Source organism: Protopterus annectens, chromosome 5.part0 (genome assembly GCF_019279795.1).
Source record: "Protopterus annectens isolate FY-2018-M chromosome 5.part0, PAN1.0, whole genome shotgun sequence".
Taxonomy (NCBI): domain Eukaryota; kingdom Metazoa; phylum Chordata; order Ceratodontiformes; family Protopteridae; genus Protopterus; species Protopterus annectens.
Window position 1 is genome coordinate 10,856,407 of NC_056735.1, and position 24,653 is coordinate 10,881,059.

Sequence of the window (24,653 nt, forward strand, 5' to 3'; positions counted from 1 at the left end):
CTCACCTCCTAAGGTTTGGTAAACTTTATAAACAATGCTACCCTCAAAAAAAAAAAATGTTTTATTAATCCTTTTACTCAAAATTTTTAACTTATTTAGTCGGGTATGTTGTTATGTTACTGTAACAGAACTATATAAATGTTCCTGTATTTGAAATGTTTTATCTGTCTGACATTATCTGTATAGTTTATGGTCAAGATTTCTGTCTTGTAAATTGTCGTAATGTGGAGCTTTTCTCCCCAAGACTCCGCTGAAAATGAACATGCATCCAGTCGGACTATCCCGGTCAACAAATGTAAAATAAATACAAAAATAAATAATAAATCTCTCGTCTCTCTCTCTCTCTCTCTGTCTATATATATATATATATATATATATATATATATATATATATATATATATATATATATGTGTGTGTGTGTGTGTGTTTTTATATATATATATATATATATATATATATATATATATATATATAAAATGTAGACACACACATTTATATATATATGTGTGTGTGTGTGCATATAATATATATATATATATATATATAGAGAGAGAGAGAGAGAGAAAGAGAGAGTAGATGTGTGAACACTCGCATGATATATTGCGTACAGTAATTAAAGCCATGTCTATCATTCAGTGTGTTAATTACTCCACATTTAATATACTCAGCAAATACTCTTAGCTTTCTCAAACGTTCAGAACTTTCAGTAAGTGAAATGAATAATGGCTAAATGAATCCCAGCTAATATTAAATCCCTTCCTACAAAAAATAGTGCTGATAAGATACTAAATAGGATCTCAGGCTTTACCATGACATTCTCAAACAAAATCCAAGTAGAAGAGATAAGCCAATCCAAACCAACTGCTAGGAGTATTTATAGACAGAACTCTAAAGTTCAACCATTATATTAACTACAGGTTGTGCTGTATCTTATTACTGCACAGTAGGACTGGGCTGACCAGTTCTCTAACTGTATTTGACTTTGACAGCAGTCCCAAAGACATCAGGGGAGTGTCTGTTTAATTCAGTTATATTTATGTGTTTTTAAAGTGCGTGTGTTGCTAATCTGTCAGTACTCTGTTGTGGCAGAGTTTTATTTGTTGGAGGCACTTTTTGATGTTTTCCTAGTGAGAGGGTGTTCTGCATATTTTGCTTGCTTCAGACTTAAGTTTCAAATTGGCTGTGACTTTTAAGTGTAGCTTCAAAATTGTATTCAGTAGCAGGACCTGTTGGTCTGCTTAGTTGCTCTGCTGTATGTTACATATCCTTGCTATACACTGCTACTGGACTGACAAGTTCTAATCTAATTTGTCTTTGCTGCCAGTCACAAAGATTTCATGGAAGTGTTTTTACTTAATGCAGTTCCATTTGTTTTCATCTGTAATACTTTTACAGATAATCTGCTAATACTGTAATGTCTTAGAGTTGTGTTCATTTGAGACACTCTTACATCTTTTTTGGTGAAAGTAGAAAATGGAGCTTTCTGGCCATAACTCTTGTTCCAGGCTTAATTCACAGCTGTTTATCTGATTGGCTGTGACTTTTAATTAATTGTTTAAATTGTACTGATTCACACAACCTGCTATTCTGCTTGGCTGGTTGCTCTGTATTGCATTTTTATGCTACACACACTGCTACTGGGTTAGTGAGTTCTAACCAGATCTGACCTTCCTGCACTGCAAGCAATAGCAGCAGGGTGTGTTACACTATATAGGAATACTGGGTTTGTTTTAAAACATTTATAATTATACAACATTCCCTGTATTCATCATAGTCCCTTACAATGTATGCATAGTTGCTAATGGTCACTATTGGTAGTGCAACTTAGTGCTAAGCTGTGCTGATTTATGCACTGCTGCTGCTGTTTGTTTATAGGAGTTGCTTGTTGTTTTCAGTGAAGCTGCACTGTCCTGTTGCCATTGTTAACTTATAATAATTTGTTGCCCATAGGATGGTTGCTAAAATAGTTGTTATAGCTTGCTTCTCCCAGAGCAGTTAAAGCCATCATTAACTGCTATTGATATCTACATTTACCTTTGTATGTAGGCTAGTTATTGACATTAGCTATATTTGGTTACATCCAAGCATTTGACAAGACACTAATAAATGTGATCACTATGTGGCACTCAAGCATGTTGACTATTTGAACTGTGTGTTTTGTGACATCCGAGCAATCCACTCTTCATTTTGTGTCACTTGTGTCTTGAAATGTTTGGTGTGTGGCATTCAAGCCATCCTCCAGTCAGTGCTATTACTGGCATCTGAACCCGCTAAACTGGAGTATACCAAATGTAAGTGTTACCACCTGTTCAGCCCTCATTCTGTTATACTGAATTGATGTGTTCTTCTCTTACTGTTGTAATTGTGTACTGTATGTACCAAACTATAGTTGCATTGACGAGGGGAAGGTGGTCCACACAGCCTACCTGGACCTCGCAAAAGCCTTCGATACAATACCCCACTCGGGCATTATAGATATGCTCACCAGCTTAAATATAAACCCCTATGTCACTAGATTGGTTGCAAACTGGCTCAAGGACAGAACCCACATGGTTAGAATTGCTGGAGCCATGTCAGACTCCAAACCAGTTACAAGTGGTGTCCCACAAGGCTCAGTCCTGGGACCTCTCTTGTTCGGTATATATTTCTCGGAGGTACAGGCTAACACGGAAGGACTGTGGCTGACCAAGTTCGCAGATGACTGCAAACTGGGCATCATAATCGACTCTCCAGCCGACACAAGCATCCTCCAAAAGGGCCTCATAGAAACAGACAACTGGTGCCAGAGCCATGGCCTCGAGCTAAACGCCCAAAAGTGTATAGTCATCCCCTTTGGCAAAAACAAAGTGCCCACAAATTACCACATAGGTGGTAACCCATTAAGTATGGAAGAAGTAATTAGGGACCTGGGGACCCAAGTTGATAGCAATCTCTCATTTGACAACCATGTGGCCAAAGTGGTTAGAAAAACGTTTTATATAGCCCACCTAATCATGAAGGGATTCACATCTAGATCAGGGGAGGTCATCGTGCCTCTTTACTCATCCCTCATCAGGCCCATAATTGAGTACAATGCCCCTTTTGGGATGTACCTTACCAGACACCTGCAGCAACTGGAAAGACCCCAAAAGTACCTCACCAAGAGGATCAAAGGGCTCAAACAGATGCCATATGCTGCCCGGTTAAAGAAACTCCAGCTCTACTCAGTGGCATACCGCCTGCTCAGAAGTGATCTGTGCCTGACGTATAAAGCCATGTCCAACCCGGAATTAATGGACATGCTGCACCTCAGAAAATCCAAATCCCATCGAGCTACGCGCTAGAGAGACTTGAACTTCAGCACTGAAATAAATAGGACATGCTGGAGGGACAGATTCATAACCCAGAGGCTCCCTTCACTCTGGAATAAAATCCCAGTCCAGGTTAGGCAGAGTCCCTCATTGACTCTCTTCAAGAGGAATCTTGATGAGTGGATGGGAGATCGTAGGTTTACCCCGGGTATCACTTCTGTGTCACTGTTAGACAGAGGCACAGTATACTAACCTCGAAAAAGGGCATAGCAAAATTAATTTAAAATGGGTGGCGAAAGCCAAACACACTCTGGCTAGGCTTATAAATGCCCTAGGGCAGATAGCCTAGTATGAACCTATGAACCTATGAACCTATATTACTCCTAGTTCTCACTGTTTTTAATTTATACTACCTTTTCAGCCCTTGTAAATGTTATTGTTATAATGAATTTGTGTACTGTACCAAACTATAGCTGCGTGATTTCCTCAGATTAAAACATATTTTATATATTTTTTTCCTTTTAGGTTCAACTATTTTTTTGCATCTTCCCCTCACCTTGTACATCTGTTATGTAGTGCAGTTTACCTGTTCAATATGTCTTCACTGCCTGTTGGCTAAATTGGTTCAGTATTTCATTCTTGATCTTAGTAATTTGACCTACCTGGCAAATATTAGAGATCAGTCTAAATGTATTCCTTATATTACTGAGACTCACCTACTCGTGGAACAACTTGACATGATCTATGAATTATATCATTATCTGTAACCTGAATGCCATATTCTCGCTTACACAGATGGTCAGTAAACAGCACATAATTTCACCAATACCTCCACATGATTACAATAAATCAATATACGTTGAGAATGTTAAAAAAAAACATTCTGATAATCAGAACTGAAGAGCCTAGGCAGTGGTCCACAAACAGAATTCCACCATACTCATATGACTCCATGACTTACCAGGCTACAGATGGCAAACCATTCACTGCTGCCAAGTATTTGCATCCAAGTGGAAAAATAAGTAGTAAGTGGTGAATCCATCAGCAGGTGTACTGACTCTGCACTCAGCTAGGATGGACAAAGACAGTGTACTGACTCTGCACCCAGCTAGGTTGGACAAAGACAGTGTAAGAACAAGCTTTCTGATGCAGGATCCATAACATCACAAGGCCCCACAAAGAGGACAAATGAGTATGAGCTGGGGGTGGTTAATGTTGATGTGAATGACCTGAAGCATTTATACCAGAGGGACATGCAAACAGACATATTGGAGTTTGTATGCATGTGTCAAGTGAAGGCAAAACTCTGTCCCTAAGTGAAATCCTACACTCACCCAGAATGATGCCCAGATACAAAGTAGAGATAAATTGGCTTTACCAGTTGGCTAAATGGATCCAGTGTGAAGTCATCTTAGGGATGAGATGATCGACAGCCTAACTTGCTTTGTCAAGGATGGGCCTACACCTTTCATGCCATGGATTCTGCATACTGGCCATGGTACTTGTGTCCCCCACTGTGCATTTTTTTTTAAAGTCCCCTTCTTTACACTCCCAACCTAACAGAAAGGCTTACACTAAATTTAAATCCAGACCAAATCAGGGTTGCGTTACACAGTGACAGTAGTCTTAACAATAAACTGCTAAATCTCAAGACTCACCACTTGCATGTTTGTGTTTTAACAGAGACTTGATTTCAGTGTAACAACAGCACTCTGTGTTGGCAGGCTTCAGCACCTATCAGGCATTCATATCTTTGGAAACTGGGGAGATGGTCGAGTTGCTATTTGTCAGAAACCCAACTACTTCTACACTGATTATCTATTTATTTGTTTGTCTGTTGTTAACTGGGTTAGTCCACTGGGCTGTGTGCCTATTTTTAGTGGAGGCCTGAGGAAATAAGCTCCAGAACAGATAAGATAATAGCAAAGTTGCATTGCAAGTCAAATGCATACAAAAATACATAGGAACAAAACATTTATGCATTCATGGAAATAGAGTATAACATTCAGCAAGAAGTACAGCTATGAACTAACAGAGGCAGAGCTTGGAAACAAAAAAGAGGATTTACAAATGAGGTATAAAGAATGTAAGAGATTAACATTAAGGACCTAACAACAACATTAATGTCTAGACTACATAGGTAGAGTGGAAGAAAAAGTATTAAATATAAGGGTTAAAATAGAGGGAGGGAAGGAGTGTGGAGGAGAGTAAGGCTAGTGAGAAGAAAATAGTCATGAAAAGAGAGGGGAGATGGGAAAACTAAAAGTACTTAGGGGAGGTAAAGGAAGAGATTAAGTAAATAAGTGCTCAGTGGTGTTGCTGAGGTGCCACAGGACTAGTGATTATAAAGTTGCATAAGACTATGGAGGGAAATGTTGTAGCCTGGCAACTGGGGGAGAAGAAGTTAGGTAGGGTGGTGTCAGGCACAGGAGGGAGAGTTAGCAAGGTAGTTTTTCAATTCTTTTTTTGAAGAGGAGTGAAGATTGGATAGATCATATGTTAGTTGAGAGTTTGTTCCAAGTTTGTGACATGGAGCATTTGTAAAGTAATCTGCCAGTAGTTTTGTTAGGCCTTGTAGATGGTAAGTAGCAGTTGGTCAGCATTGCGGAGAGATCTTACAGGTTTGTAAAGGGATAGGAGGGTGGACAGGGAGGGGCAATCTGCAGGTTTGTAAAGTAGAGAACGTGTCATCTGTAGATGTGAAAGTTGGAGTAGCTGAGGGAATTCAAGCCACTCTAGTTGTTTAAGGGCAAGGCAGTGATGGGATTTGTAAGGGGGATTACAGGCAAATCTGGCTATCTGGTTGTAAGCTTGTTCAAGTTTGCTTGGATATGTGTAAAAATAGGGGAAAGTGGAGTAGGCAGGGGCGGAGGTAGGCTTGGGCAAGTGAGGTCCTTGAGGTGGTAGATAAGAATTTATTTGTGTCTATACAGTAAACCTAGTTTTTGATTTGTCTTTTTGATGGATTGCTGGATATGACAGTCAAATTTCATTTGGTCAACAATTGTAATTCCTAGAAGTTTAGTAAAGGAGTCAGCATGAATGATGGTGTTGTCTAGGGAAGAGAGACGGAAGGACGTTTTAAGATAGGATGTAGATTTTGGAAGGAAACGAAGTTTGGTTTTCTTTGGGTTATGGATGAGTTGGTTATCGATTAGTTAGTGTTTGATGGTATTAAAGGAGGCTTGTGTGAGGGAATGAAGATCAGTAGGGTTGTCGGAAAGGGTGATAAGTGTAGAACTGTCTGCATATTGGATTAGTAATGAGGAGCAGCAGGCACAGCTAAGATTGTTAGTAAAAATATTAAAGAGAAGGAGACCTAGAATGGATCCTTGGGGGACACCTGTTTGGATTGGTAAGAATGGTGAGTAGGAAGCCTGCCATCTAACAGATTTTCTGTTAAGATAACTAGAGAACCAGAAAATGTTAGAAGTGAAGAGGTTTAGTTCAGTTAGTCTAGAGTGGACTTTAGGATGGGAGACTGTGTCGAAGGCTTTGGAGAGGTCAAGGAAGAGACATGATACCAGTTTATTGTTATCTCTTGCGTCTGCTGTAATCTGGGTGAAAGATAGAAAGGCTATGGCTATGCTGTGGCTGGGTCTAAATCTGTTTTGAGAAGGAGTAAGGAGGTTTTCCTGAAGTAGACAGGCAAAACGTTGTCTATGAATGCATTTCTGTAAAATTTTTGAGAAAGGGGAGAGGATGGCTATTGGCCGATAATTGGAAGGGTTGGTGGAGTTTACCTCCTTTGTGGAAAAGGAATTGTATAGAAGGATTTCCAAATTTCAGACACAGAGGATTCTTTGATAGAATGGTTGATAAGGATTGAGATGGGATATGCTATAGAATTGCCTGCAAGTTTGAGAAATTAGGCAGGGGTAGGTTGTTGAACGAGGGAGAGCATGGTTTAAGTTTCTGCAAAAGGTATTTTATATAGGCAGTGGAAACAGGTTTCAGGGAGAAGGCTGACTGGAGGCAGATTGTGCAGGAGGTTGGGGGTTGTTTTTGGTTGTTTGGGGGGTTAGTTTACAGATAGTCTTTGAAGTGATTGTTTAGTAGAGTGGCGGTTTCAAGAGGTGTTTTATTAGGAAAAGGGTTGGGAGTAGAAGGTTTCCCCAGATGGGAGTATATTAATACGTTTTTAGTAAGGTAGTTGATTCACTATAACTCACAAACAGAACGTACTGAACTTCACTTTACTCGATTAATTATCAACTCACAGCTTGTTATATGTTACACTGCACATCATAGGATGACCACAAAATATTTCTGAATGTGCTTACTGAACTACCTATAAATAAAACTACCTTTTTGATGGATGATTTCAACTATCTGTTGACTAAGTAGAGCACTTAAAGATTCTTGGATTTGGTAAACCCTACTTCCCTTGTACAAATAGTTGATGAGGACTAGGTCACTAAGGTCTTCTTGACCTAGTCCTCAGTAACACAGCACCTATTTGCACTACTCCCATAGTTTCCTCTTTCAGGGATTAGTCCAGTCAGAAGTTTGTAATCTTCTTCTTTGGGTCATCTAAACCTGCCTCAACAAACATCTCTGAACTTAATGACTTTAATAAGCTAAACCTTTAAAACTATATGATGAGCTCCTGTAATTCAACTGTAAAATTTTCACCCTCCATGTAACCTCGGCTGTCACTTGCCATTGAATTTTATTCTCATCTAGCAAGTAACGTAAACTAAGTGGCTGCTGTCAGAACCAAATATTTGGTGAGTGTAAAGGTAAACTAAGTTGGTGGAATGCCAGCATTAATAAGCTGCAGAATAAAAGAAGAAAAAACAAGTAAGGCCTACAACAAAATCTAGCTGTATTACTGATTGTCAAAATCTGAAAGCTACAGTAAGGAAGATCAAATTGGAACATGAATTAACATTAGCATCTGAAGTCAGGGGTATCATAAATCCTTTAAATACATCAGATTAAAAAAAAAAAAAAAACAGCCATTGGCAGTGCTCTGAATTAATGAATAATGGTATTACCCACACTGACCGTAAAGATATTTCTAATATACCTGTACATAAATTTAGCGCCTACTTTTTTTTAACCTATTTACTGACAATGTAAGGCCAGTGAAGAAATATTACCTTTTCAGGGGTGACCTGGGAGCATGTTTTGACTTGATGAGTCTCGCTGTAGGCAGATGACTGTGGAAGGAATCAAACTCTGTACAGTGGCACAGTAAACAGCTCATTAATTGTTCAGAGATTTATTACTTTCCACTAAATGCCAGACTTATCTCAGAAACAGTGATTGAAGTTCTCAAAATTCCCAAGTTTCTTCCTCGCCCAAGATTATCATAGAGTATGTTCTAAGTGCATTCTCTAAGCTAAAATGATCACCTCTGTGGGGCCTGACAAGTTACCTGTTTGCTTAATCAGCAGCGTCAAGCATGTCCTTATAGAATCCTGTCTAATACTGTTCAGCATAAGCGTAGCTACAAAGTATCTTCCCGTGGTGTAAAGAATGGTTGTCGCTATGCCGCTCAGTGAAGGAGGCCCCAGTTAAGATGCCAGGAACTATATAGACCCATCAGCCTTTAAGATGCCAGGAACTATATAGACCCATCAGCCTTTAAGATGCCAGGAACTGTAGACCCATCAGCCTAACATGCAATGTCATGGAAAATGTGATTGTATAAGCTTTGCTACAAAAAACTATTTTGGCTGTGGACCTGCAAAAGTACACTTTTGTCAGAGTAAGATGCTGTCTACTTAAGTTAGTACACTTTTTTCAAAAAAGTCACTGACTTTGCAGATAATGGCAGTGAAAGTCCATTCGTGGTACCTGGATTTGCAAAGGCTTTTGACACTTTTCCTGATGCTGGAATTGTAAATAAGATTAAAGGCCTAAACATAGACCCTTATACGGTATGGTGGATAGCAAACTGACTGACACACACAAAGTAGGAGATGGTAATCCAGAAACCAAAACAGTGACTATTGGCATATATCAGGGCTTAGTACTTGGAGCCTTTCTTTTCAATATCTTTTTTCTGATTATCAAACCACTAACTCAGATGTACGGCTAACTAAATGCTCTAAAGACTGCCAGCTAGATGACGATCACTCAGTGTCTTACAGTGTGTCATTACAGCTAGGGCCTAAATCAGGCAAGTGTATTAACAGCAGGCTTAAAGTAAATGTAAAGAAGTGCAGCTTTGTCACGTTTGGTAAACAAATCTCAACATCAGGCTGCAGTTTAGACAGTACCCTGATGAGACCAATGCTTCATCAGCGATCTTAGCATGACTCCCTATCCTTTGATCACCATGTAAGAACGTCAGGAAATTCTTCTGCATAGTCCGATTAATAACTAATGGTATCTTATTCATGTCAAAAAAAAGTTATTCTTCCTCTGCATTTTGCCCTGTTTAGGCCAGCTGTGGAATATAATTTCCACTTTGGTATGTATCTATCTATCCAAACATCACACAGCTAGAAAGACCTCAGAAGTTCCTAACTAAAAATGTCACAAAGATCCTCAGCTACCAAAACTGTCTTGAAGCCTTTTTTCTGTACTGTCTTGTAGGTTCATGTGTGGTCATTTATGTCTAGCATTATGTCCTGCTAAGGACCCAACCCTTTCTGATCTCCTGCACCTCCACTAAACATATGGTTCCACAAATATTTGAACTAAAGACTTGAATCTCCATCAGTAAATCAATACGATATGTTCAAAGGAAAGGTTTATTACTGAGCACTTCTCCATCTGTGGAATAATTTTACATTAACATTTGGCTGGGCACCTGTAATTTCATCCAGAGCCTGACTTGTTTTGTCCTTCTGGAGGCAGAAGGTGTCCCTGTACTTTGGCAAGGTGCTTATGGTCCATGGGCAGACTTTGCCTTGTATATTCTATGAGTGTATGAAACTAATCAGAAGCTAGGCATGCTATACAAATTCAAAACTTACTTAATGCAAAGAATTATAGTCTGCACAGTCAGTCTTACTACCATCCATTCTGTATACATCTCCAGCCTTTACTAACATTTAAAAAATAACCTAGTAAGTTAGATGTTATAACAAAACTCCCAAATTCACTGCCCGTCTTCTTAATAACTCGCACCACTGTCCACTGCTAAAATAAATGTCTTGACTAGAACTTCAGCATATCTTAATTCTTTTCTAACTCTGAAAACCTTACCTTCAGCATATCTTAATTGTTTCCCAATTCTGAAAACCTTACACAAAATCTTAAGTAAACCAAATGAATGCTAAGCTGTTGCTTTGCTGATCAGCAGATACAGTCCCTCAAGACTACTTGGTGAGCAGCACCAGAATCTATTACTCATTTTAAAATCTGATAAACACAGTGGACACTGTCTGTACTCAGTACACATAGCAAAGGGATAGAACTCTGTCCCCTTTAAGAACTTAAGTAATTAGAAAATCCTCCTAAATATGTATAAAATTACCAAATTTCCACTTGGAATTGCCCATGTATTAAACACTGAACTAAAATAAAACAGTAATACCTCATGTGACAGTTGTAAATAAGATAAAATCAAATAAGTTACTTCTAATAAAAAAAAATATTAAACTATTCTCCAGTTGCATCTTATGTTACTAAACTTTCCTTGTATATTTCTGTAATCCTCTTCCTATTATTTTTCTGTGCTTCATAGCTGATCCCTCGTATACTTTCCTAACACCCTATTTCTTTGCTCTTACTTTTTTCTCCATACCACTTGTTTCTTTCCACTCTTCTTATATGTATAGTTTCAGCTCTTGTTTCTTTAGTAAACCATCATCAAATTTATATACCGTGTGTAATGTAGATATAGCACCTGCCCTTATACTTAATGTATTTGATTGCACGTGTTATTATTATTATTATTATTAGTAATGGTAGTATTATCATTATGAAGTTGCTGTTTTTCTTACCTTTTTACTTACTTGTATGAGTTTCACTTTGTGTGTCAAGTATGTTCTTTTTTTATTGTTTTTTCTTGGAAGTATTAATGTATTTCAACAAGTAAATGTTTTTCCATATGTGGAGATTTTCTCCCTAAACCACAGTTGGGCTGTCCTGGCCAATAAATGGAAATAGTGAAGTTTTTTATTTATTCATTTATTTCATTCATTTGTTTAAATATTTGTGTAGCTCGATGTTTGTGATTTTTAGATTTAGATCACTTAGATAAGGTTAACAGCATCTCCAGAAAAGGGTAAGAAATATCTGTGCTGGATGCCAATTTCCCAGCATTCACTAAGGGTGTCTAACCTTTGAATAATTTAATGATGCCATCTGATGAGCTCACCTCTTAGGATATTTCCATAAACCTAATATAGAAGTGACTGCAGAAGTCTGGCCTCCTCTGAAACATCTTGCTGTTCCTTCTTGTCAGCAGGATGAAAACTCTTTTTGTATAGGAGCAGACCTGAGGGACAGTTACCTAGCCTGTAGGTGCTTGTCTCAGCATCTGCAACCATTCATTACCATAAGATTGCTGTACAGCACATTGCCGCCTGGCTTAGAATTAGGCCACAGGTAGATCAACCTTTAACCACAGGGATAGATCCTCCACTTAAGAGAGAAAGTCTCTTCCCCGTTTTGACTCCTTGGACTTTGCATTAGATGAGAAAGTCTTTATGTAGTCATTCCAGATCTTCTATACTTTTAGAGATGCTGAATTTGAATTTAATGAGGAAACATATAAGTGTAGGAGAACCACTGAAGTAGCTAACTTCCACAAAAAGGTGCTTGGATTATTTGTGGCTCAGAGAACTTGAATCCACCAGAGTATCTCCATTATTTCATGCATTCCAGGAAATGGTCTCTTTAGAGCCAGGTTCACAGCCTGCAGATCTGATAACCCTGTTGGATATTGTTGGGTTAAATAATCTGGCAAGAATTTGTAGAAACTTCCTACAGCATGCTCAGGTTTGAGTTCAAGTTTATAAAGGTGCTTGTGACCAAGCACCCTACAAATGAAATCTAAATAAGAACAAACAGGCAAGCAAACATACAGTATGTAAAACAGATATTAAGAAAGTATACTTATTCTGGAAATAAAAACTTAATCATTAAAAAGTAATTGTGCTGTACAAATTTTCATCATATGTTAAAGAGAATAACTGTGTCTTAAGAGACCTTGTGAGACCTGTTTGAGTGGGGCACTTTCTAATCCACAAAGGAAGGAGTTGCTTGAAGCTTAGAGCTTGATGGATAAAAGATTGCTCTGAATGCACTCTGGAGCTGTAGTCAAACCCATGGACCAGCATCAAAGGAGCATAACCAGGAAGTAAGGAAGATGGAGAGGACCAGTGTCATATACAGCTAGCTAGATCAACTGCAAAGGTAAAAGATAATTTGAGATCAAACTAGCAGCCAGTAAAGATTCTGCAGAACCCAAGTGAAAAAGAAGCTAAATTGGAATGCCTGTAAGTGACCAATCAGTGAATTAGCTGCAAGTGACAGAGTTCACTGTTGGGCTCCATCAGTAAAGGAAACAGCAGTAAATCTTAAAGGGAAATTACCGGTGTCCGTACAACGACTGAGAGGCCTTCTGAAGGGAAAAGGTGTGTAATACATGCATATTGTGATAAAAAAGATGTTTTCACTACAGATGACCCCTGGTCCTTAAGTGTTGATCTATCCTCAATCATCTTCTTCTTCTTCTTTCGGCTTTTCCCAGTTAGGGGTCGCCACAGCGGATAACCTGTCCACTCATGATTGGCAGTGGAGTTTTGCAGTGTCGAGTTAATCATGCCAAAATCTTTAATCTTCTTCACAAAGGCCAGCCCATCACCAGTGTAAACAATGCAAGGAGTTGCTTCCTTCTGTGGTCTTGGCAGTGTTAAGTTACAAGTGCTAGATACTCATTCAGCTCTAGATGCATCCTAAGTCATTACGCAATGAATCTGCAGAAGTGACCTTACTCAAACATCTACTGTTATGGTGAGTATGCTCTCAGACCTGTGTTTTCCTATACAGTATGGTTCACACTGCTTTATTTCATATAGGACATTTTAGATTTCTGATGTTGCTCAGTTATTAGGCAACCTGCTACTCATTATGAATTTGCCCAAATGTTAATTATGGTTACTGTGACCCTACCCAAAGACAATTTGTAGAGTTGTATAAGGTACTTCTCTTTGAGGAGAGAACACTATAACAGCATAACTTCCCTCTCTCCTTCTCATATAGGGGTTAATGTACACCTGTTAGCATCTATTGGGATAACATGGTATTTGTTTATACATTTCAGAGAGAATTTTATGCATTTTTATTCTTTATTTCAAAGATTACAATTTTCAAAATATCTTGCTGATTTAGTCTAAGGATTTTATAACCGTACTGTTACCTATATTCTTACTGGCAATATGCAGGTATTCCTTGTGTATGTCTTTTGTTGGCAGCATTGCTTCATTTTATTATTGGTTGTGTTCCCCTTTAAATGGGAATACTTGCATGTTTATATAAGTAAATGCATGTATATTTATTTTCAAGAGTATGTCACTTTTACTTGCACAAAATACATGTCTTGTGGATCTGTAAGCCTTACATTTTCTAACTGTTGGTTAGGACTGAAATTTGCCTGTCACAAACACTTCCATGTCAGGGATCATAGGCTTGAAGAAGTTAAGAAAACCTTTAAAAATACTGGATATATAAGAAAGCCTCGCACCACCACTATTACTGCCCAAGAAGCTGTCCTAGCTCTTAGACTTCCATCTCCAAAATGTGGAACACTACCTGTCATAATGTGGGATGAATGTGCAACACTTACCAACAACTTCAACTAGAAAGTTCTCATCATGGTTAAAAACAGTTGCTTCATGTTTACAAAAAAAGTTCTATTAATGAATTAGTATGATTTAGTATTAATTACCATGGCTCTTTTGTTAAAAAAATGTTAACAGTGAATGTGTGGTAGACCTTTCCAGTGTGGAACAGAATGGAAGATGGAATTTTTTAAGACTCAAAATTAGGAACATTCCTCATAATGACGTACAACAGAGAAATATGGTGACTGTAGGACTCCCGTTTCTTGCAGAAAAAAAGACACTGTTAAGAAAAAATCTGACCAGAGTACCTTTTACTGTTATACTGTATCTGCTTAATCTAAAGGGTGCAAATCCAGAACCTTCCATTATATACCCTAGTGAAAGCCTCCAGTGGATTCAGTCTTTCACAGTTGCTTCCTTTTCCCTCTCCTGGTGGTATAATTACTCTTCTCTCTTCGGGTGGTATAATTTCTCCCCCCTTCCCTCTTCTGTTAGTATAATTGCTTCCATCTTCCCTCTCCCGGTTGTATAATTGCTTCCATCTTCCCTCTCCCGGTTGTATAATTGCTTCCATCTTCCCTCTCTCGGTAGTATAATTGCTTCCTTCTTCCCTCTCTCGGTAATATAATTGCTTCCTTCTTCCCTTTCCAGGTGATATAATTACTTCCCTCTTCCCTGTCCCAGTTGTATAATTGCTTCCTTCTTCCCTCTCCTGGTGGTATAGTTGCTTCCTTCTTCCCTTTCCTGATAGTATAGTTGCTTCCTTCTTCCCTTTCCTGGTGGTATAGTTGCTTCCTTCTTCCCTTTCCTGGTGGTATAGTTGCTTCCTTCTTCCCTTTCCTGGTAGTATAGTTGCTTTTTTCTTCCCTTTCCTGGTGGTATGCTTCACCAATATCGCTTCCTTTCTTACTACATCACTAACTTGTCTACTGGTGATAAAACACAGCAATCTGACTGCATTAACTGACCCACTGTCACCTTCAACTTATTTACCAAATTTGATATATAAATCTTAATGATCTTTGTGTGTAAGACTCTCCCAGCTGTCTATCCTAGTCTGGCTTAAATGCAGGCACCATCAGGTCATATTCTCAGGAGGTTCGGATGTCGCTCATCTTTTGCAGCTCCCTTGTCACCTCCACCAGTGTATCTACCAGCAAAGCCTCTTTTCAGTGCTTGTAAAGGCCCAGTGAACCCAGCTTTGCCTTGAAACTTCTGCATCTTCTGGAAGTTTATTTCTTGTTTCTGTCCACCAATTGCTTGACACCCTGCAGTCTTTATTTATCCCTTTAAACAATCTGAAAATTTTTTTCCCCTGCAAGTGGCAGTTTACCTTGTGAATGTTTGCCCCCTTCAGACATTGTAAAAGTGTTACAATACTTCTGAGACTTCTTTCCCATAATCTTTGGGTAGGACTGTTTTTAGTCCCTCAGTTCAAACTGTTGAAATCTCCTTTATTGTCATGACCCAGCTCAGTGGTGTAGATGACGTGATTTAAGGTATAGCTGAGGTGCTGGAAGAGCCATTTCAGGAAGGTATGTGAATGGCTAATACCAGCTCTCCTACCGTATGCGGAAGAATTGTGATTTGATTTGCTGCTTCACAATAAGCAGGTGGAGGCTTTTAGGTGATGAAGTTTAAATGCAAGGATGTTTTCTGGGAGCCAGATTTGTAACCATGACCTTATCTGTTAAGTAAATTGCTTAATGGGTTAATGGCAAGACAAAAGCAGCAGTGACAAAATATCACCCTGAATAACCTCCCCTTGAATTGTTATCCCTGGTGTAATAATTTACCCTTTGTCATGACTTGACTACAGAGTGGTTTGCCACTATTTCATGGTCACTGCAATGTAATTAATCAGTGTAGGATGCATATTCTACATCTCTAAGCACTCCTTATCTGTGAATGTGGAATGCTCTCAAATGCTTTTTTTTTTTTTTTGGTAATTTATCCATGCCATACTTAGAGTTTCTCTTTTTTACGGTCCTTTGTTATTGTTTTATTTAACAACAAATTATCCATTGTTTCATTTGACTTACTTTTGTTACCCTGTTATTGTATTGCCTTGATTGATTTTTTCTATATGACTATAAACTCTGTCTGCATCAGTTCTAGTATATAGTTTGTATATCGTCAGAAGGGAAGTTATTGGTCTGTAGTTTTTAGGATGGCTTACAAGTTCACTCTTGAGGGGAAATATAATTTTTCCTTTTGTTAACTAGGTTGGTGTCTATTTGGGATGTATATATAAGTAATTCTTACTCTGGGCTAAATCTCTGTGTAAAGATGTCAATATTTTTAACTAAAAGTTAAGTACTGCATGTGGGTGGGCTTGGGGTTTTCCATTTTGGAGCTTTTCTTAATTTTGTTTAAATTTCTGTGGGCATTGCATTATCCCATTTCATATCCTGTACATTTGAACTCTTCACCATTTCTTTTAATTTTTCTATCTATCCAGGATCTTTATGTTCCACAGGGTCTTCATAGATATTTCTCCAAAATGTACCTATTTATTCTCTTTTGGTGGTGTTTCTATTCCTTTTGCCTTGGTTTTCAGTTCTCTATAAAACATTTTTGTGTCATCAATAAATTGCTTATTTTGTACTTTACTTTTTTTATTTATTTTTTTTTAACTTCTCCAAGTCTTTTGGGTTTCTAATACCATGACAGGAATGGACCCCATTCCTAAGTCAAAGTATGATTAAAGTTCATGAAATGAGTATTGTTTCAATCGTTGATGTCAGCCAGAAGTGCTGTTCACAGCACCCACAAAGTTCGTACAGAGTTACATGTATTGATAACATATCTAAATACGATTGTAGATTCATTTTTATATGACCTGTTGCTCCTTCTACTACTGGAACTGTCTGAGTATCTTTCCATGTTGCTGTCATTTCTGCCTGCAGATCCTGATATTTTATGATTTTGTGTCACTCTGTATGCAAGACACTGTAGTCACTGGGTGTTGATATGTCAGTGATCAATGCTACTTTTGTCTTCTTTTCATGGATCACTATATCTGGTTTTCTCGCATCTATCTTTTGAACTGTTGGTAATGAGTGATCCCAAGTTATGTTGACTTCATCATTTTCTATGATGCTTTGTGGCTCATGTTTCCAGTGTTTTTCAGCTACTTCAGTGTTATAATGTTTGCACAATCCCCTGTGCAATAGTCCTGCCACATTATTATGCCTTTCAGTATACAGTCCTCCTGCCATTAGTATGTCACAGTATGCAACAAGGTGTGCAAATCTTTCCAGTTCTGGTTTGCAAAACCTATATTGGTCTGTTTTTCCCACACATTTAGTGGACTTTGTAAACCATTGTGTATGTAGCCCACTGTCTTGGGCCGCCAATATTAACCTTTCATCTCTTGGTTTGAATTCACCTCTCCTTAACCATTCCTGCGTTTGATCCTGATCAACATGAAGTTTTTCCAGAACTTTTCTGTACTTGCAACTATATTTCTGCATTTTTCACATTTCTTGCCTTCTCACTTGGTTCTTCACCTTATATTCTTTTTTTGTTTGTTTTTTGGCACATTAAGCTGCTGCCTGATTTTTATTTACTTCTGGTTTGATTTCCATTCCTGCTTGATGCCGATATGCTTTTGCTAGACTAAGCAGATAAGTCATCTTAGATTTATTCTACTCATGTTTCAAAACTTTCACTACGTTTGGGTCTTGTGAGGTCAGCAGATATGTGTGCAGTCCCACAATTGCAGATCTCTACATGTAATCAGTTTCAAGGAGGCCCATCCCTCCTTCGGAATGGGGAATATATAATATTGGTATGCACTGATTTTAAATAAATCATTTGGTGAGCATGAAGCATCCTTCTTGTTTTCCTCTCTAATCTGTACAACACATTTTGGAGCCAGTCAGTCACTCCTAAACTGTAAGTTAGGACAGGAAGAGCAAATTGGTTTATTGATTGAATTTTGTTCCTATATGTCACAGCTGTTTTCAGGATTAATTTAAGTCTTCTAAAGTATTCCTTACTGAGTTTCATTCGCCTTTGTTAATGCTTTATTTATTGTTGATCCATCCTTCATCAGTTCCCAAATATTTATACACTCCCTCTTGCTCAAGGTCTTTTTTTTTTCACATTCTTGTCCCAAACTGATGTTTTCTTGGTGCTGCAGTTTTCCCTGCTTTAAAGGTTGCACTTGCACATTTATCAAGACCAAATTACATTCTTATCTGAAAAAGTTTTGACAACTTGCAGTTGTGCTGTCAGTTCCTCATCTGATGTGCTAAACAGTTTTAAATCATCAACAAAGAGAAGATGAGAAGTCTTTACACTTTGTTTTCTAGGAGCCAAATTATAGCCATGGCCTAAGCTGCTAAATAGATAGCTTAATGGGTTAAGGGAAAGACAGAATAACAGCGGGGACAAAGAGTCAGCCTGGAATATCCCCCATTTGAATTTTTATCCCTGGGATAATAATTTGTCCTTTACCATGGCTTAATTGCAAAGTGGTCTGCCACTGTTTCATGGTCAGTGTAATCTAGTCGATCAGTGTAGTGTGTATCTTATACATTTTTAAGCACTCTCTTATCCACGAATGCAGGATACTATCAAATGCTTTTTTGTAGTCATTCCATGCCATACTTAGATTCTTCCCCGTTTACAGGTCTCCACTATGACTTTGTTTAACAACAAATGATCCTTTGTTCCGTATGACTTTCTTTTATTGCCCTTTTGTTCTGTTGCCATAATTGAGTTTTCTTCTAAATGACTATAAACTCTGTCGGCATCAGTTCCAGTGTATAGTTTATTTCTCATCAGAACGCAAGTTATTGGTCTGTAATTTTTAGGGTGGCTTGCAGGTTCACTCTTTAGGAGCATTGTTTTCTCCTGTTGTTAGCCAGGTTGGTGTCTGTTCGGGGTGCGCATATAAATAATTCTTACTCATGGCTAAATCTTTGTGCAAAGATGTTAATACTTTTAACTAGAAGTTGGGTACTGCATCTGGATATGGGGTTTTCCAGGTAAGGGGCTTTTCTAAACTTTGTTTTAGTCTCTCTGGCTATTAATTCATCCCATTTTATATCCTGTACCTTTAAACTTCTTATTTTTTCTATCCATTTAGCATCTTTGTTATGTTCCACAGGATCTTCATAAATACTTCTCCAAAATATATCTATTTCTTCTTCTTTTGTGGTCTTTCAGTTCATTTTACCTTGTTTCCCAATTCTCTATAAAACCTTTTGGGGTCATCAATAAATTGCTTATTTTTTATTTTTCCTTTATATTTATCTGCATATCTTCTACGTTTTTTCAGCCTGTGCTGAGATTTTTAGTTTATTTGTGATAGTGCATGATAGATCCTGATGTGTTCTAATACTGCACATTGCTTTTATCACATCTATCTTTCTAAGTATTTTTGTTGCTCTTCTCCCTCTTCTATACTCTTTAACAGTGACACTTCTTGTCTTAATTGCTTTATAGGTTTCTGTATTCAAAACTTTCAAGATGTATTCAATTTCTCCCCTTCCTTTCCCTCACTGCCCTGTGTTCTTGTGGTAGAACTTATCAGTTATTAATTTAGCAGCACAATAATATATCTTGTTTACTTCTGTTATATCGCATGGATCTCTATGGACAGTCCTAATTACTGTGTCATTTGTTTTATCAAACCTCTGACTTTTTGGGTTTCATTGACCTTCTGCAGTCTGTTCCTTTCATTGATCTTAATATGTCTATCTGTATTGTCAAGCAACTGTTCTGTTAGCTCATTTTCTTCTAAACTGAGGGCACATTTTTTATTTTCCATTTCCTGCTGGCATTCTATAGAAAGTTCTGTAGCATCTTCCTGTGGCACATTCTCTTCAATTTCATCCTGTGCCATCCGTTGCTCTGTCATATGGGAACGCACTGGCCTATCACTCCTCAACATTGACTGCATCAGAGTTTCCACAGTTTCCTGTTCCTTCCCTTGCTGTCCAGCTTCAAGTGAACATTTATGCTGGTTTCCTGGGGAAGGCTCCAAAATATTTTCATATGGCACGTGACCAGTTTGCTTCCCGTTCCAATGGTTTCCCCTTAATTTGGATGTCCATTACTCTTTCCTGTTGTGGTGCTTTCTGAATTAGATTTTCCACACTGCAGCCTTCATTTTGCAGGTACTCCATAACCTCAGTTTCTATTTCTTTAATTTCTCCATTACTAGTCTCCATTTCTACTTTTCCTCTTTGTCTTTTTATTTTTTGTTTTGTAAAGTTTTCCATGTACATATTTATTTTATTTTACATTTGTTGACCAGGATTGTCCAACTGAGCTGAAGAGCCTTTTTTCAGTGGAGGCCCGGGGAGAAAAGCTCCAACATGTTATACAATTTTCATTATAAATTAGCATTAAACAGCAATGTTACAGGATTATTACAAGGCATTAAGTAGCAATACACTGCTATACAGTGTCAATAATCAGGAGTTATAGCATAACTATTTCAAGATGTATAAAAAGAAATATGTCATTAAGATGAGTATAGTTTTTGGGGTAAGTGGTTACAAAAACCCAGTTTTATCATGATATAGTTGCATGAAGGCAAGACAATTACAATAGAATGTTTCTCTGAGGCAATTTGCTTAATAGATTTTAGAAGTCAGTAGAAAGAATAGTCAAGGAAGATTAGAGAGAGCTAGTGAGAAGAGTGAGTTAAGGGCAGAAAGTAGATTAAGGTATGAGAAGAAGGGGGTGTTTAAGGAGGGAGAGTGCAGTGGCAGGAACAGTGATTCCATTGTCTGTATCTCTCTTCAAATATCTTTGGTGCTGCTCTTTTTGTATTGATTAGTTTTGCTTTCTTGTTTGCATAGACATTATACCATATTAAGTCTCTCTTTCTTTCCCATATCCATATTTCTTCTTCAGATGTCTCTTGATCTTCCTGTTTCTCCTTACTTTGGGGACCCATTCCATCATGCTGTAATGTTACCTGTGTTAGACTTTCTACAACAAATCTTTCACTTCGCAAGCACTCCATAACTTCAACTTCTATTTTTTAAACTTCTACTATACTAATCTTCTTTTATACATTCCTTCTTTGTGATATTATTTTTTTATTGTGACATTTTCCATATCTGGATGCCTTTGCTTGTATTTCTCGTCGAATATCTTTGGGGCTGCCTTCTTTATATTGATTAATTTGGCTTTCAACTTGGCATAAATATTGCACCATATCACATCTCTCTCTTTCCCATGTCCATATTTCTTTTTTATACTTTTCAAACATCTCTAGGTTTTCTTGTTTATATTTTCACTCCTCAAATATTCTTTTTTTTCAAACAGATCCAAGTTTCTTGGTCTATATACTGTTTTTCACAAATCTGTTACATTAATGAACATACATTTTTATTTGAGGTTTCTGACAGTTTTTTTCTTTCCTCTAATTTCTCTCTTAATCTTTTTGTATGTCCTGTGTCTGGCAATTCTGGGCTTTTTTCATAATGGTTAACAATACATAATTTCTTTCTTATCCTCAGTAGTCCACTTTGTCGTCTTTATGGCTCTTCTTTGGCCTATCAGTTTTTGTGATTTTTGCGGACTGCTACTTCCTTCTACAACTGGTGGCCATCCTCCCTCTGGGCCTGGCTTGGCCTCATTGTAGGAATGTTTCCGCATTTTGAGAATTCTACACTGTAATTTTTTTCAGTTTTGGCACCAGTATGCGTACCAGGATTCAGCACTTTTTATCCAGGGTCTTGTGCACCCAGCTATCATTTTTAATTTTTGACCTTCTTCTGTCCATGATATATACTGTATATAAATACAGTCTATATGTCAGTGTCGTCTTGATGAGATTTTTGTGAAAAACAGGGTCCACCTCGTGAAGGTACTCATCAAGACTTGAGGATGGATTCAGTTTCAGCGGTACTACTCTACTTTGCTTGCTGATTTATCTCTCTGTTCGGACTCCCAACTGGGAGAGTTTCTTTAGAATACCTGAATTGTGTCAAAGGCCTTGGCTAAATCAAGATAGGTGGTATGTACTGTTTTGCCCTCATCCAGGGCTTTGGTGATATTCTGAAAGAAATTCACTAGGTTTAATAAGCAAGATCTACCCTTGACCAAACCAAACTGAGTCGGTTCAAGGGTTTGAAGGTCGCCTGTGTCCTTATGGATAAGGTCCACACTCTGGTTAAAAAGTCTGTGAAGACAGTCCTGTGTCTCTACCCTCTGATAAAGAACTCCTCCTATTAAGACTAGAACTCTTTGTTGGGTACTCTTACATGTTTGCTTTTCGATCTGACTGGCTCAGTGGACAAGGAAGTTTGTATCCTGGATGACTATGCATTGCTGCCATTAACTCATTTTTCAGGGGCTTTATGTTGTGCTTTGCAAGGGCTGCATCTTATGAGGACAAATTGCAGTTTCCAAGGGAGGCAGCAAGGGTTTCGCTTTACCAACACCATTCACCCCCCCCCCCGGTCTTTCTACCAAACAGTGAGACTAGAAAGGAATAGCTTTTTCATACCTTAGACATTTCACTGTCATTTGAAATTCTTTTTAACACGATACATGAAAATCAGTCACTTGTGTCTTTTACGTAATAATAAGAGTGTTGTATTTGCCAAACAGACCCTGTGTAGTTGGATTGGCAACTTCATTAAGATCTATCACCAAAGGGTCATTAATTAGTCTATTCACTTGTGACTTCCTGCATGTTCCAGTGATGGACATTTACAATGTGGCCACATGGCTTCAGACATAAATTGCCAAAGCACTGTTTCGATCGATTTCAGGAAGTGAATATCATTTGGCACTTCACTGAAGTGAGACTCGCTCATCTGAATCACTTACCTTTTGTTTTTTCAGCTTCTGCATTCCCTTTAAGGGGCTCATATGAAGGTACTGGGATTCTACTAAGGTACTTTTGAAATCACAGAGGTCCCCTTATAGTAAGATAAAACAGGTATTTGAGTAGTCAGCACATTATTAGTTGATCTTTAATTGGCCTCTGTCTAGTGAGTGAGTTTTTTCCCCCTCTACCTGCCTTATGAATGGAAATCTTCATCTGCAATTTGTAGCAGAAGATCAGACTGTAAATAATTTTAAATATTAGATTTTTGTTTGTAAGTGCTCCCCACAGAAACTGAGATTCTGAGAAGAGTGCACCATTTTCCCTATTGCAGCAGTACTTCAGCACAGGCTTGTAGGTGTGCCTGCCATGTGCTCTCATAATTCAGATATTAAATTAATGACAAATGAGACAGCACAAAAATAGTACCTAAGAGTTCCACTGGTACAGAGGACGCCCTGGAAGATTAGTTTATTTAGGCCTAGCAATAGTGGAATTTCACTCCCTCTGATATATGAACAGTTCCTGGCTGGATATCTTTCACCCGGGCTGTTTTTTTCTGAAAATGCAGTTACGAAGAATACATTTTAAACAAATGTAAATATTGTAAGTACCACAGTAGATATGAAGAAATTTTAAAAGGGAAAGTTCAGTGCACAGTCATCTTCACAATGTTTGCACTAATTTTTCATCCAGACATTACCCTGATTTTATATTGAGCATTTGTTTTCAGAAAGAAAGTTCATAAAATTACACTGATGTTAATATTTCTGTAGCTGTAGTAGGTGTGTTGTGTCAGTGGCATTTTTGTTGTAGGTGTGACTTTTAGCTTGATATGAAGTGGTTCCATTAATGTTGCTCCATTTTTGGAGATGGTTATGAAAACACTGCTTCACTTTACGAATGCTTGCTAACCTTAACCCTGCAACTTACCTTTAAAAAAACTTTCCGTATCGCTGACACTAATTAAGGCAGTCTGGACACACGCACACGCACACGCACACTGCACTACACAACACTAAAACTGTGCCCTCACTTAACTCTGCCCTAACCTTCTACACTGTGACACTCCTACCCCCAATACTGAAACCTTCAGAATATCTAAATGATCTGATGTTATTCATGTCAGTATTCCTCACTCTTGGGTCTTGGATACGACATTGGATCCAAGCCGGGACTTTACAGACATCTTCTAGGCTTGATCTCCTCCCACTCCCATGATGCCCTCTAACCCCTGAGATCGAGTTTGCCCTACACTAGAAAGCAGCTAAGGAAGAACTTGACCACCAACCAGAACACCTCCACATCCTCTAGATCCTACAGGATGGGAAAAGGAGGGAGGTATAGTGATGAATAGTGACATAGGATAACAGAGATGCCAAGTTATGGTAAGTACATAACTCTTTATCTGATGTTATCCATGTCACTATTCCTCACTCTTGGGTCAGAGTCCACAGCTACCCTAAATCCTGGGCAGCCTCATGGAAGGACATGCCAAAGAACTGTACAGACAAAGGAAGCCCTATTCCTGGAAACAATGTCAAGCTTGTAGTGGCCAACAAAAGTGTGAGGGAAAGACCAGGTAGCTGCCGCATAAATGTTATCTGTGGAATGATGGCTAAGAAAAGCAGCTGACATAGCCATTGATCTAGTGAAATGAGCTTTAACTGGTCCAGATAAAGATCGACCCTTAGATGGATAAACATAGGAAATGCCCAACGAGATCCAATGAGAGATCGTTACCATGGACACTGCCTGACCTTTCCTGTTTAGAGAAAAAGCCACAAACAACTGGTCAGACTAGTGGA

At 38.2% G+C, this 24,653-nt stretch overlaps 1 protein-coding gene across 1 annotated transcript in view; it reads left to right on the forward strand.

Moving 5' to 3' along the window:
* Positions 1 to 24,653, forward strand: part of YJU2 (YJU2 splicing factor homolog) — a 484,871-nt gene that overhangs the window by 421,275 nt on the left and 38,943 nt on the right. The window lies entirely within an intron of this gene.